The sequence below is a fragment of the Anabrus simplex genome, chromosome X (genome assembly GCF_040414725.1).
Source record: "Anabrus simplex isolate iqAnaSimp1 chromosome X, ASM4041472v1, whole genome shotgun sequence".
NCBI lineage: Eukaryota > Metazoa > Arthropoda > Insecta > Orthoptera > Tettigoniidae > Anabrus > Anabrus simplex.
Window position 1 is genome coordinate 163,570,527 of NC_090279.1, and position 13,030 is coordinate 163,583,556.

A 13,030-nucleotide genomic window follows, 5' to 3' on the forward strand; every position below is an offset into this window, starting at 1 on the left:
TCTTATGAGACGCCCTTGGGATGCTTGCGCAAGATGACGGTTATACAAGGCTCCTTATGAGACTCTCTAGGGATGCTTGCGTAAGATGGCGGTTGCTCTTATGAGGCGGCTTAAGGGTCCTTTGCACAAGATGGCGAGAGATGCCCTAAGGATGCCTGCGCAAGATGGCGGACCCAAGATGGCGGCTATACACGACTCCTTATGAGACGCCTTAAGGGTGCTTGCGCAAGATGGCTGCTGCTCTTATGAAGAAAGCTAGCTTAGAGGCTAACGTGTCGTGCTAGTTCGATTCATTAAATTTGGGGCTTAAATGCAAAATGTTAAATATCTCGAAAACGGTGCATCGTAGAGCAAAACGGGCAAAATTTTTCTGCCCAATACCTCGGTTCGCAGTATGAGGAACATTATAGCATAAGAAAAACATAGTCTAATGATGAGATCAACGGTTCGATTCCTACTTAGGCCCTTTGGCATTGGCAGCTATCTAATTCTACAAGATGGCAGCTAGACATAGCTTCTTATGAGACAGCTTAAGAGCGCTTGCACAAGATGGCTGCTGCTCTTATGAGACTCCCTAGGGGTGCTTGTGCAAGGTAGCAGCGACAAGACGGTGACTATACACAGCTCCTTATGATACGGCCTAGAGGTGCTCACACAAGATGGTGGCTGCTCTGATGAAGAAAGCTAGCTTTGCATCGTGCAGGTATCTTTACAGCACTAAACCTATTACCTTTGAAATGTGGTGGCGGGTAATTTGAAAAATTCTACGTGCTGTTTTCTTAACAGCAGCTATCTTTAAACAATAGCGGCTATACATAAGCTGTTAAGGCCTCCTCTTATGTCAAGGCATAGCTCTATCGGACAAGTTTAAACCTGCATCGGGATAGCTAGAGTAAGTACGTGCTGCAGTGATGACGTCATTATGCATGTTTAGACTTGCAAATCACTAAAGAAACATAACAAGACTAGAATCGAACACTGCACTCTATGCCGTTAACTTTATCACGTGATCGGAACATTGATTGAAGTGTTTAGAACACTAAATAAGTGATCAAGACTAAAATAGAACACTGTACTCGATACAACATGTGTTTAGAACATGTCAGGGGATACCTTTGTTCTAAGAAGATTAGATTACCGCACATTCCTTGTAGGGCTACTAGGCTAAAGGGCTAATGGGCAAAAGGGCTAAAGGGCTAATGGGCAAAAGGGCTAAAGGGCTAGGGTGCCTCTCCTCTCTTTATCCGGGCTTGAGACCGGCTCTACAACTAGAGGCGGAGTTAACACCCTAAGGAAGGGAGAATGTTGGGAAATAATCTATACGAATATAGCTACTCGATCGACTATATACTACAGATGGATGACTTACAGTAGGTGAGGGTAAGCGCTTACTTAATAATACCTACACGACGTAATTCATGCTCTATTTCAAAAATATCTTCTTTGTACAGTGTGTAATCAGCATCATGATAGGCTCTTAGCAGTTGTAAACGTTTTACGAGCAGGTTGGGGTCTTTACAGTATCTTATATCTACATAGGGTAACAGAGGCTTGTTGTGAACTTTGAGTCTATATGCAGACAGTTGATGTGTAGGGACTTGTTTTGATGTAATACGTGCTTCAGCAGTAGCGTTTCTAGGTACAAACTTAACTTGTTTCGATAGCGATGAAGCGTTGAAATTTCCTTCTTCTTTACCTTGCATCTCTTCTTGAGATGTTTGCTCTGCGACAGAACGTGTAGTAGGCTTAGGAAATGAAGTAAAATCATCAAGCTGTAATGGCAATGAAACATTAAGATTTTCTTCTTCTTCTTCTTCTACTTTCCCTTTACTACTGTTTTGATCAACATCATTATCCTTATTATCATAATCATGATCTTGCCTCTCTTTATCTTGAAGTTTGTGCTTAGTAACAGAACTTGCAGCAGGCCTAGACAACAAGGGAGAATTAAAAATCTCTCGCAGAGGTGTACTTTTTAAACATAAATCAGTGTTCCCTTGAATATGGTTGAGCTCTTTGTATTTTGTTCCCGATGAAGCTACATTACACGCGGCTTCATGACGTTGAGCGTTGTATGCTTTCTTGAACTCTCTTCTACAATGTTTGCATTGAAAAATTGTCCTACATGATATCTCATGACGTCTCCTGTGATAGTTTCGGGAAAATGCTTTTCCACACTCTTCGCAAATATACCTAGAAACAGGTTTTTCCATGACGGACTTTTATCTTCTGCTAACAGATTCTTCTTTAAATCTACTTGACATTTGTTACTCTCTACTTCGATGATGCGAACAGCTTAGCGATTAACAGTAAACTAACACAAAAGCGTATAACCAAGGTAGCAAAAGTAAGGTTTAAGCCCATCAAGAGGGCAAGAGTAAGGTTGGCGACGTTCTGTTGTTGGATTTTAAATTCCGCGCTATAACATGCATAAGGTGGCAGCCTTGAGGTTTACCGCCCTAAAGATGGCAGCAGTGAGGTTAGCAACGCTCTATTGTCCTTCAATGTGAGGTTAGGGTCCGTCAAGAAGACAGCTGTCAAAAAAGCACGTGGCTTGGTTTACTAAACAAGAGCACGTGGCTGTGACGTCACGGTTACGCTGTATGCTACGTCAGCATGCGAAGTTGAAAAATCCTCGCCTACGCAGTTAACACTCTGCTATGTTCACAAGATTTTTTACAGATAGTTATTCTTTATGCTTTAAGTTCGTGCACATACGTTATGTTAAGATAGCAGCACATGTACAAGCGATGGTCGCACGCTCGCGTAGAAGTTGTTTAGTACGATAGTTGATGTATGCATTATCAAAAGGTGATATGTACACACTTTTAAACCTTGCTATTCTTACTGCTACTATGTTCGCAAGATTTTTAAACATCGCTATTCTTTGTGCTTTAAGTTCGTGCGCATAATACATTCTAATGTTGCAGCACAAACACATGTGAACGTTGTACATTCTAGCGGAATGTGTTTAGTATAATAGTGATGCATGCAAAATCGATAGGTGATGTGTACACGCTTTGAAACTTAACTATTCTTCGTGCTTTAAGTTCGTGCACATGGGTTATGGTAAGATAGCAGTACACTCTAGCGGGAGAAGTTTAGTACTCTAGTTGATGCATGTATAATCGATAGGCAATGCGTACATGCTTTTAAAACATTGCTATTCTTACTGCTGCTGCTATGTTCACAAGATTTTATACATCGCTATTCTTTATGCTTTAAGTTCATGCGTATAAGTTATACTAAGTTAGCAGCATACTTATAAGGTTGTCGCACGCTCTAGTGGAAGAAGTTTAATACGAAAGTCGATGCATGCAAAATAGATAGGTGATGTGTACACGCTTTGAACTTGGGTATTCTTTGTGCTTTAACTTTATGCACATACTGTAGGTTATGTTAAGATTGCAGCACACACACAAATGATGATCGCACGCTCTAGTAGAAGAAGTTTAGTACAAGAGTTAATGCGTGCGAAATTGACAGGTGATGTGTACACGTTATTCTTTGTGCTTTAAGTTCACGCACATAGGTAGCAGCACACAATTGCGAACGTTGTACACTCTGGCGGAAGAAGTTTAGTACGATAGTTAATGCATGCAAAATTGACGAGTGATCTGTACACGCTTTGAAACATAACTATTCTTTGTGCTTTAAGTTCACGCACATAGGTAGCGGAACACAATTGCGAACGTTGTACACTCTAGCGGAAGAAGTTTAGTATGATAGTTAATGCATGCAAAATCGATACGTGATGTGTACGCGCTTTAGAACATAGCTCTTCTTTATGCTTTAAGTTTATACACATAGGCTAGCAATACACATGTGGAATCGTTATACACTCCGGCGGTAAAAACAGTCGATACTTGCAAAATCAATAGGTGATGTGTACGCGCTGTTAAACGTTATTCTTTATGCTTTAAGTTCATGCACATAGGTTATGCTAAGATAGCAGCATAATCTAGCGGAAGAAGTTTTAGTACGAGAGTCGATGCATGCGAAATCGATAGGTGATGTGTACATGCTTTGAAACATGGCTATTCTTTGCTCTTTAAATTTATGGGTATAGGTTATGCTAAGATATCAGCACAATCTAGCGGAAGAAGTTTAGTACGAGATTCGATGCATGCAAAATCAATAAGTAATGTGTACACGCTTTGAAACATGGCTATACTTTGCACTTTCAGTTCATGCACATAAGTTATGCTTTTTTGACAGCTGTCTTCTTGACGGACCCTAACCTCACATTGAAGGACAATAGAGCGTTGCTAACCTCACTGCTGCCATCTTTACGGCGGTAAACCTCAAGGCTGCCACCTTATGCATGTTATAGCGCGGAATTTAAAATCCAACAGCAGAACTCTTGCCATCTTGATGGGCTTAAACCTTACTGTTGCTACCTTGGTTATACGCTTTTGTGTTAGTTTACTGTTAATCGCTAAGCTGTTCGCATCATCGAAGTAGAGAGTAACAAATGTCAAGTAGATTTAAAGAAGAATCTGTTAGCAGAAGATAAAAGACCGTCATGGAAAAACCTGTTTCTAGGTATATTTGCGAAGAGTGTGGAAAAGCATTTTCCCGAAACTATCACAGGAGACGTCATGAGATATCATGTAGGACAATTTTTCAATGCAAACATTGTTGAAGAGAGTTCAAGAACGCATACAACACTCAACGTCATGAAGCCGCGTGTAATGTAGCTTCATCGGGGACAAAATACAAAGAGCTCAACCATATTCAAGGGAACACTGATTTATGTTTAAAAAGTACACCTCTGCGAGAGATTTTTAATTCTCCCTTGTTGTCTAGGCCTGCTGCAAGTTCTGTTACTAAGCACAAACTTCAAGATAAAGAGAGGCAAGATCATGATTATGATAATAAGGATAATGATGTTGATCAAAACAGTAGTAAAGGGAAAGTAGAAGAAGAAGAAGAAGAAGAAGAAGAAAATCTTAACGTTTCATTGCCATTACAGCTTGATGATTTTACTTCATTTCCTAAGCCTACTACACGTTCTGTCGCAGAGCAAACATCTCAAGAAGAGATGCAAGGTAAAGAAGAAGGAAATTTCAACGCTTCATCGCTATCGAAACAAGTTAAGTTTGTACCTAGAAACGCTACTGCTGAAGCACGTATTACATCAAAACAAGTCCCTACACATCAACTGTCTGCATATAGACTCAAAGTTCACAACAAGCCTCTGTTACCCTATGTAGATATAAGATACTGTAAAGACCCCAACCTGCTCGTAAAACGTTTACAACTGCTAAGAGCCTATCATGATGCTGATTACACACTGTACAAAGAAGATATTTTTGAAATAGAGCATGAATTACGTCGTGTAGGTATTATTAAGTAAGCGCTTACCCTCACCTACTGTAAGTCATCCATCTGTAGTATATAGTCGATCGAGTAGCTATATTCGTATAGATTATTTCCCAACATTCTCCCTTCCTTAGGGTGTTAACTCCGCCTCTAGTTGTAGAGCCGGTCTCAAGCCCGGATAAAGAGAGGAGAGGCACCCTAGCCCTTTAGCCCTTTTGCCCATTAGCCCTTTAGCCCTTTTGCCCATTAGCCCTTTAGCCTAGTAGCCCTACAAGGAATGTGCGGTAATCTAATCTTCTTAGAACAAAGGTATCCCCTGACATGTTCTAAACACATGTTGTATCGAGTACAATGTTCTATTTTAGTCTTGATCACTTATTTAGTGTTCTAAACACTTCAATCAATGTTCCGATCACGTGATAAAGTTAACGGCATAGAGTGCAGTGTTCGATTCTAGTCTTGTTATGTTTCTTTAGTGATTTGCAAGTCTAAACATGCATAATGACGTCATCACTGCAGCACGTACTTACTCTAGCTATCCCGATGCAGGTTTAAACTTGTCCGATAGAGCTATGCCTTGACATAAGAGGAGGCCTTAACAGCTTATGTATAGCCGCTATTGTTTAAAGATAGCTGCTGTTAAGAAAACAGCACGTAGAATTTTTCAAATTATCCGCCACCACATTTCAAAGGTAATAGGTTTAGTGCTGTAAAGATACCTGCACGATGCAAAGCTAGCTTTCTTCATCAGAGCAGCCACCATCTTGTGTGAGCACCTCTAGGCCGTATCATAAGGAGCTGTGTATAGTTACCGCCTTGTCGCTGCTACCTTGCGCAAGCACCCCTAGGGCGTCTCATAAGAGCGGCAGCCATCTTGTGCAAGCGCTATTAAGCTGTCTCATAAGAAGCTATGTCTAGCTGCCATCTTGTAGAATTAGATAGCTGCCAATGCCAAAGGGCCTAAGTAGGAATCGAACCGTTGATCTCATCATTAGACTATGTTTTCCTTATGCTATAATGTTCCTCATACTGAGAACCGAGGTATTGGGCAGAAAAATTTTGCCCGTTTTGCTCTACGGTGCACCGTTTTCGAGATATTTAACATTTTGCATTTAAGCCCCAAATTTAATGAATCGAACTAGCACGACACGTTAGCCTCTAAGCTATCTTTCTTCATAAGAGCAGCAGCCATCTTGCGCAAGCACCCTTAAGGCGTCTCATAAGGAGTCGTGTATAGCCGCCATCTTGAGTCCGCCATCTTGCGCAGGCATTCTTAGGGCATCTCTAGCCATCTTGTGCAAAGGACCCTTAAGCCGCCTCATAAGAGCAACCGCCATCTTACGCAAGCATCCCTAGAGAGTCTCATAAGGAGCCTTGTATAACCGTCATCTTGCGCAAGCATCCCAAGGGCGTCTCATAAGAACCTATGTATAGCGGCCATCTTACATAAGTACCTTTAAGGAGTCATGTATAGCCACCATCTTGTGCAATTAGCGTCGAGAGATGGCTGATGTAGAATTTTTCTTTTTAAATTATCCACCACCATATTTCAAAGGTATGTACCTAAAGAGTGTAGCACTGAGCTCTATAGATTAAAGATGGCTGATGACAGCTGACAAAGAGCGCGTGAGTTTGTTTACTAAACAAGAGCACGTGGAATTTTTCAATTTGCCGCCACCACATTTCAAAAGTATCTAGCTAAAGATGGCAGCACGGTGCTCTCTTGATTAAAGATGGCGGATGAAAGCTAACAGAACTTTTCAAAGTGCCCGCTACTGCATGTCATAAAGAGGGCAGCACCGTGCTCTGTGGATTAAAGATGGCGGATGACAGCTGACGAAATTGCCCGGATGATAGCAGCACAGTGCTCTATTGATTAAAGATGGCGGATGACAGCTGTCAAAAAAGCACGTGGCTTTGTTTCCAAACAAGAGCACATAGAATTTTTCAAATTGCCACCACCACATTTCAAAGGTATCTAGCTAAAGAGTGCGGCACTGAGGTTTGTGACGCAAGATGGCGGATGACAGCTGTCAGAAAAAAGCACGAGAGTTTGTAAAACACGTGGAATTTCCCGCCACCACGAAGAGGGCAGCACTGTGCTCAAAGATGGCTGCTGTCGCGTGGAATTGTCTGCTACCACATTTCAAAGGTATCTATCTAAAGAGGGCAGCACGGTGCTCAAAGATGGCTGCTGTCAAAAAGCATTTTTCAAATTATCCGCCACCACATTTCAAAGGTAAGTAGCTAAAGAGGGCAGCACTGTGTTCTATAGATTAAAGATGGCGGATGACAGCTGTCAAAAAAGCACGTGGATTTGTTTACCGATTCAAACCTGGCGCTAGTGAGGTTAAGTTGGTAGCACTAAGGTTTAGGCCCGTTAAGATGGCAGCACTGCGGATGACAGGTGACGAATTTGCATCTACTACGATAAAGAGGGCAGCACGGTGCTCTTTAGTTTAAACATGGCGGATGACAGCTGTCAAAAAGCACGTGGATTTGTTTACAAATTCAAATCTCGCGCTAGTGAGGTTAAGTTGGTACCACTGAGGTTTAGGCCCGTCAAGATGGCAGTACTGAGGTTAGCGATGCGTTGTTGTCTGTCAAAAAGCACGTGGCTTTGTTTACTAATACAAATTTCGCGCTAGTTAGGTTAAGTTGGTACCACTGAGGTTTAGGCCCGTCAAGATGGCAGCAGTGAGGTTAGCGATGCGTTGTTGTCGATGACAGCTGTCAAAAAGCACGTGGCTTTGTTTACAAATTCAAATCTCCCGCCAAAATTCAAATTCCCCGCGGGAGGTCTAGGCCTCTGGGAGGGAGCCGAAGGAGGAGGTGGCGGCAGAATCCGCCTATTATTCTACTCACACCAGGCAAATGCTGGGGCTGTACCTTAATTAAGGACACGGCCGCTTCCTTCCAACTCCTAGGCCTTTCCTATCCTATCGTCGCCATAAGACCTATCTGTGTCGGCGCGACGTAAAGCCCCTAGCAAAAAAAAATAGACACAGATAGGTCTTATGGCGACGATAGGACAGGAAATGCCTAGGAATGGGAAGGAAGCGGCCGTGGACTTAATTACGGTACAGCCCCAGCATTTGTCTGGTGTATAAATGGGAAACCACGGAAAACCATCTTAGGGCTGCCGACAGTGGGGTTCGAACCCGGATGCGTGCTCACAGCTGCGCGCTCCTAACCGCACGGCCAACTCGGCCGGTATTTCTATTTTTCATGTACGATAAACTTTTGATAACAACATGATGCGTAAACAGACTAATGCAAATATGAACATAAGAAATGAACCACATATGAAAGGTAGTGTAAGACAGAAGATTAAAAATGTAAAGGGATGGAAATAAAATTACACACACACACAAAAACATATTCTAAGGCGGTAGTGTTTTACTTTTTAACACACTTTTCTTTAACTAGTGATTTCAGTTTCCCGCGAAAATATTTGGTAGAAAGCGCCCTGTATTCAGAACAAAAAATATGGTAGACTCCGAGCTGTCAGTGGAGAGATGGCGTGGAATGACATCAGTAGACGAATACATTTGAGTTGTGTCTTTAAAAGTAGGAAAGTTCACAATATGAATATAAAGTTGCAATTCAAGAGGACAAATTGGGGCAAATATTCGTTTATAAGAAGGGGATTTAGGGATTGGAATAACTTACCAAGGGAGATGTTCAATAATTTTCTAATTTCTTTGCAATCATTTAAGAAAAGGCTAGGAAAACAACAGATAACAACTTGATAACTTGGCAGGTCCGATCCTGGCTCAGTCCGGGGGTGTTTGAATGTGCTCAAATAAGTCAGATTCGTGTTGGTAGAGGCTGCGGCGCTAAATTTTGGCACCTCGGCGTCTCCGAAAATCGTAAAAGTAGTTATTGGGACCTAAGGACAATAATTAAGAAATCCACAGCCTGTTTCGAGTCATTTGAACGGGTGAGGAATGGAATGAATGAAGCCCCCATCTTGCGGCGAGGATAGGAATTGTGCCGGCTGCCGAGGCCTGTCTCAATCCTATGGGGCAATGCCTAATGACTGACAGATGAAATTAAACTATATTGGAGAGTGTTTCTGGAATGAAAGAAAACAGGGAAAACCAGAGTACCCGGAGGAAAACCTGTCCCGCCTCCGCTTTGTCCAGCACAAATCTCACATGGAGTGACCGGGATTTGAATTGCGGAACCCGGCGGTGAGAGACTGGCGCGCTGCCGCCTGAGCCACGGTGGCTAAAGCCAATAATATCGGTAAAAATTACTTTTTGTAAAAAAAGTCACGATTACGAGTAAAAATTACTAAGAATGTAATCGTTACAAATATTTCGATTACTTTTATTCAGTTACTTACCAACTCTGGTTATAGAGAACATTTCAGTGGGCTTTGCTGACTTACATGTAATACCACCTTCTGGCTCGGTGGTGAAAACAAACAGGAAACTTCCTATCCTCTCATTTCCCTCATATACTGTACCTCTTTAGTGAAGCCAAGGCTATCTGTGGCAACTGATTATGGAGCCTTTAGGGAACCAATCAGCTATCGGGCTGAGTTCTCAACAAACAAACAAACAAACAAACAAACAAACAAACAAACAAACAAACAAACAAACAAACAAACAAACAAACACTTTAGGACACTGTAGGTCATCACATTGTATTTATAAAGGCATTCGAGACCATTTCCTTCCCTCCACTCCTTTATTTTGTTATTTCTTTTCCCCCTGATTCTTCCAATATTCGACTAAAAGGGACCCAGGTGCTCATAACTTGGGAGCGTGGTTTGGCGACCACGGTGCCCTTAGCTAAGACCTGGCATTGTTTTCACTTACTTGTGCCAGTCTCTTCGCTTCCATCCATCCTATCCGACCTTCCTTGGTCAACACCTGTTCTTTTTCGACCTCAACGGTATTAAGCTTCATTTCCGCACCTTTCGCAGCCTTTCTCTTTCTTTTGTTGATAACTTCATTCTGAGAAGTGTCGGATCTCTTCTATCTTCTCTCCGATTAGTGTAAAAACAGAGTGGTTTTCCAGTTGTATCTCCTCTTAAAACAAAAATTACGACCACATTTTATGATCAGTACCACCCTGGTTCATGTAGGCCTACCAATCCATAATTATAACATTGTTTTAAGAGAAAGTACAACTGGGCAATCATCCTCTCTCTATTAACATCAATCAGAGAGAAAAAATGAAAAGGGTCCGACACTTCGAAAAATGAAGGTATCGGCCAAAGAAAGACGAGGGCCATGAACGAACAGGTTGAGGCCCTACATCTACATGATTGAATGAGGGCATTGAACTGATATTGTGTTTTACTTTTTAGGTGTCGCAAAGGATGCTTGAATGAACTGACAGAAGAGCAGATGATGTCATGATGTCAACAATGCAGATGTTTAATAAAATGACCAACAAAGATGAACAGGATTTGCACCTGCAAAGACTGGTAAAAGTAGGAGGCTCTTGTCTAACAAACCTCGCCACTCTGCATAGCTTTGCATCACACGCCATTGCAGCTAAATCACAGCTGGACATCTGCTACGTAGACATTTCGAAAGCTTTCGATTCTGTTGACCATACTCTGTTGCTCCATAAACTCTCCGAACGATTTAATATACATGGCAGTCTTCTGACCCTTCTTGCTGGCTTCCTACATAACCGTTGGCAGAGAGTGGTAATATCAGGCACTTCATCCTCATGGTTACCAGTCACCTCCGGTGTCCCACAGGGCAGTACTCTTGGCCCCTTGCTGTTTTCTTTGTTTATGGACGATCTGCCGTCCGAACTCAACGAAACAGCGAATACCCTACTCTTTGCTGACGACTGCAAGATATTTAGGGAGATTAGGAATCCAGCAGATGCAGCTCTTCTACAGTCCTCACTTAATGCCCTCTCGAACTGGTGCCGTACTTGGAAACTTATCCCCAATCCACAAAAATGCAGCCACATGACCATAACACTGCGTAAATCTCCTCTACCGACATCATATTACCTACTCGACAAGCTCATCACCGTGGTTACGCAACAGCGTGACCTAGGTGTAATATTCGATACAAAATTACAATTTAAGACCCATATAGAAACATATACAACCAAGGCTATGAAATTACTAGGTATTCTCTATCGCTTCACAGAAATTTCTGACCCCATTGCTCTTCGTCACTTCTTCCTCACGATCGTTCGACCTCTCTTAAACTACTGCTCTCCGATTTGGACAACAGCCGCCCCCTCCAATACTAAGCAGTTAGACAGAGCAGTGTCCTTCTTTGCTGCAATTGTAAGGAACAGAAACCCCAAGCTCAGAAATCTGTCTACGCAGCAGGTATTGATGGCAATTAATGTGTCACCGCTGCACATCAGGCGACAGGTAGCTGACCTGAGTTTCCTCCACGAGATCTTAAATGGACATTACCGCTCGGAACATCTTGTTTCTCTCTTCTCTCTCCGCGTTCCTTCCCGTTCCACCAGAACCAAAGACCTTCTCCACATTCCCCACACTCAGCACTCAATACTTCAACGATCTTTCCTAATCCGCCTCCCAACACTCTTTAACAATATTAATAGGAGACAAGAGCTTGATATAGCATCAAATAAAAGTGAATTCGAGAGGTGTGTAAATAGTATCTTAAAGATAAGTTGATGTGAAGGGATTATACCGCCATCTTGACCCACGACGACTTGGCTATGAACATGGACATTCTATGGTTTTCGATTTGGACAGTTATTAGTAGGATGTGTACCTGATCTTGTTATATTTTGTTATGTTTATTATATTTTATTATGAAAGTCTACGTTTGTTAAATAGTCTGTTGACAGTGCAAGTGAAATTTGCTCAGTGTAGCTGTATCTTGTGCTTCGTGAATAAATAAAAAAGAAAGTGTTCTCGGGACGACAGTGATTTTAAGAAACCGAAATCGGTAAGTGAAAAATATTTTGTTCTTTGCAGTGATTCTCGCATGCTTGTGTGTGGAATAGTGTTTCAGCAGACACATGGAGTAACACGTAAACGAGTTGACCGATTAATAAACCTTTTGTAACAGGAGAAATGACCTAGAGATATCCGCAGGAAAAACCGTAGTGCCAATGCTGTTCCACAAGATGTTTGTCTACAAATTAATTATCACCTTTCATCGTTTGCTACTCAGACAACACACTATACAGGAAAACTAAGTATTTGGGCGGATGCTGAGTGGGTCTCGGCCCACAAGTGGCTACGACTGGTCCCTGGTCCGGCAGCTCTGCGCTCTGACGGGCCAACGGAGCAGAGGAGAGGTGGCCATGTCTCTACTGTGGCTCTACGATTCTGTGTTTGGGGGACAGAGAGGGACTGGTCCCCACCGTCGACTGTCTTGAGAATGTTTTTCCGTGGTTTTCCATTCTCCTGCACCAAGGTTAATGCCGAGACAGCTCCTAGTATATGCCACGGCCGCCAACCCTTTCACCTTCTCCGAATACTAATCTCCTGGCCTGAGAGACGGCGTCACCGTCTAGGAGACCCGCCTCCCCCTTCAAGGGAGGAAAGAAAACGTTTAGTAGTAGTAGTAGTAGTAGTAGTAGTACTTTAGTATTTAGATGCTGAATTGTATGTGAAATCTATGTAAGACATGTTCGTGAAAAAAATACCCGCAATTTAATGTGAAATACCAGTTTTACTGGTCCCGTTTTAACCTGCATTTTTATCTGAGGTTTGCCAGGCCCCAAAGAGATG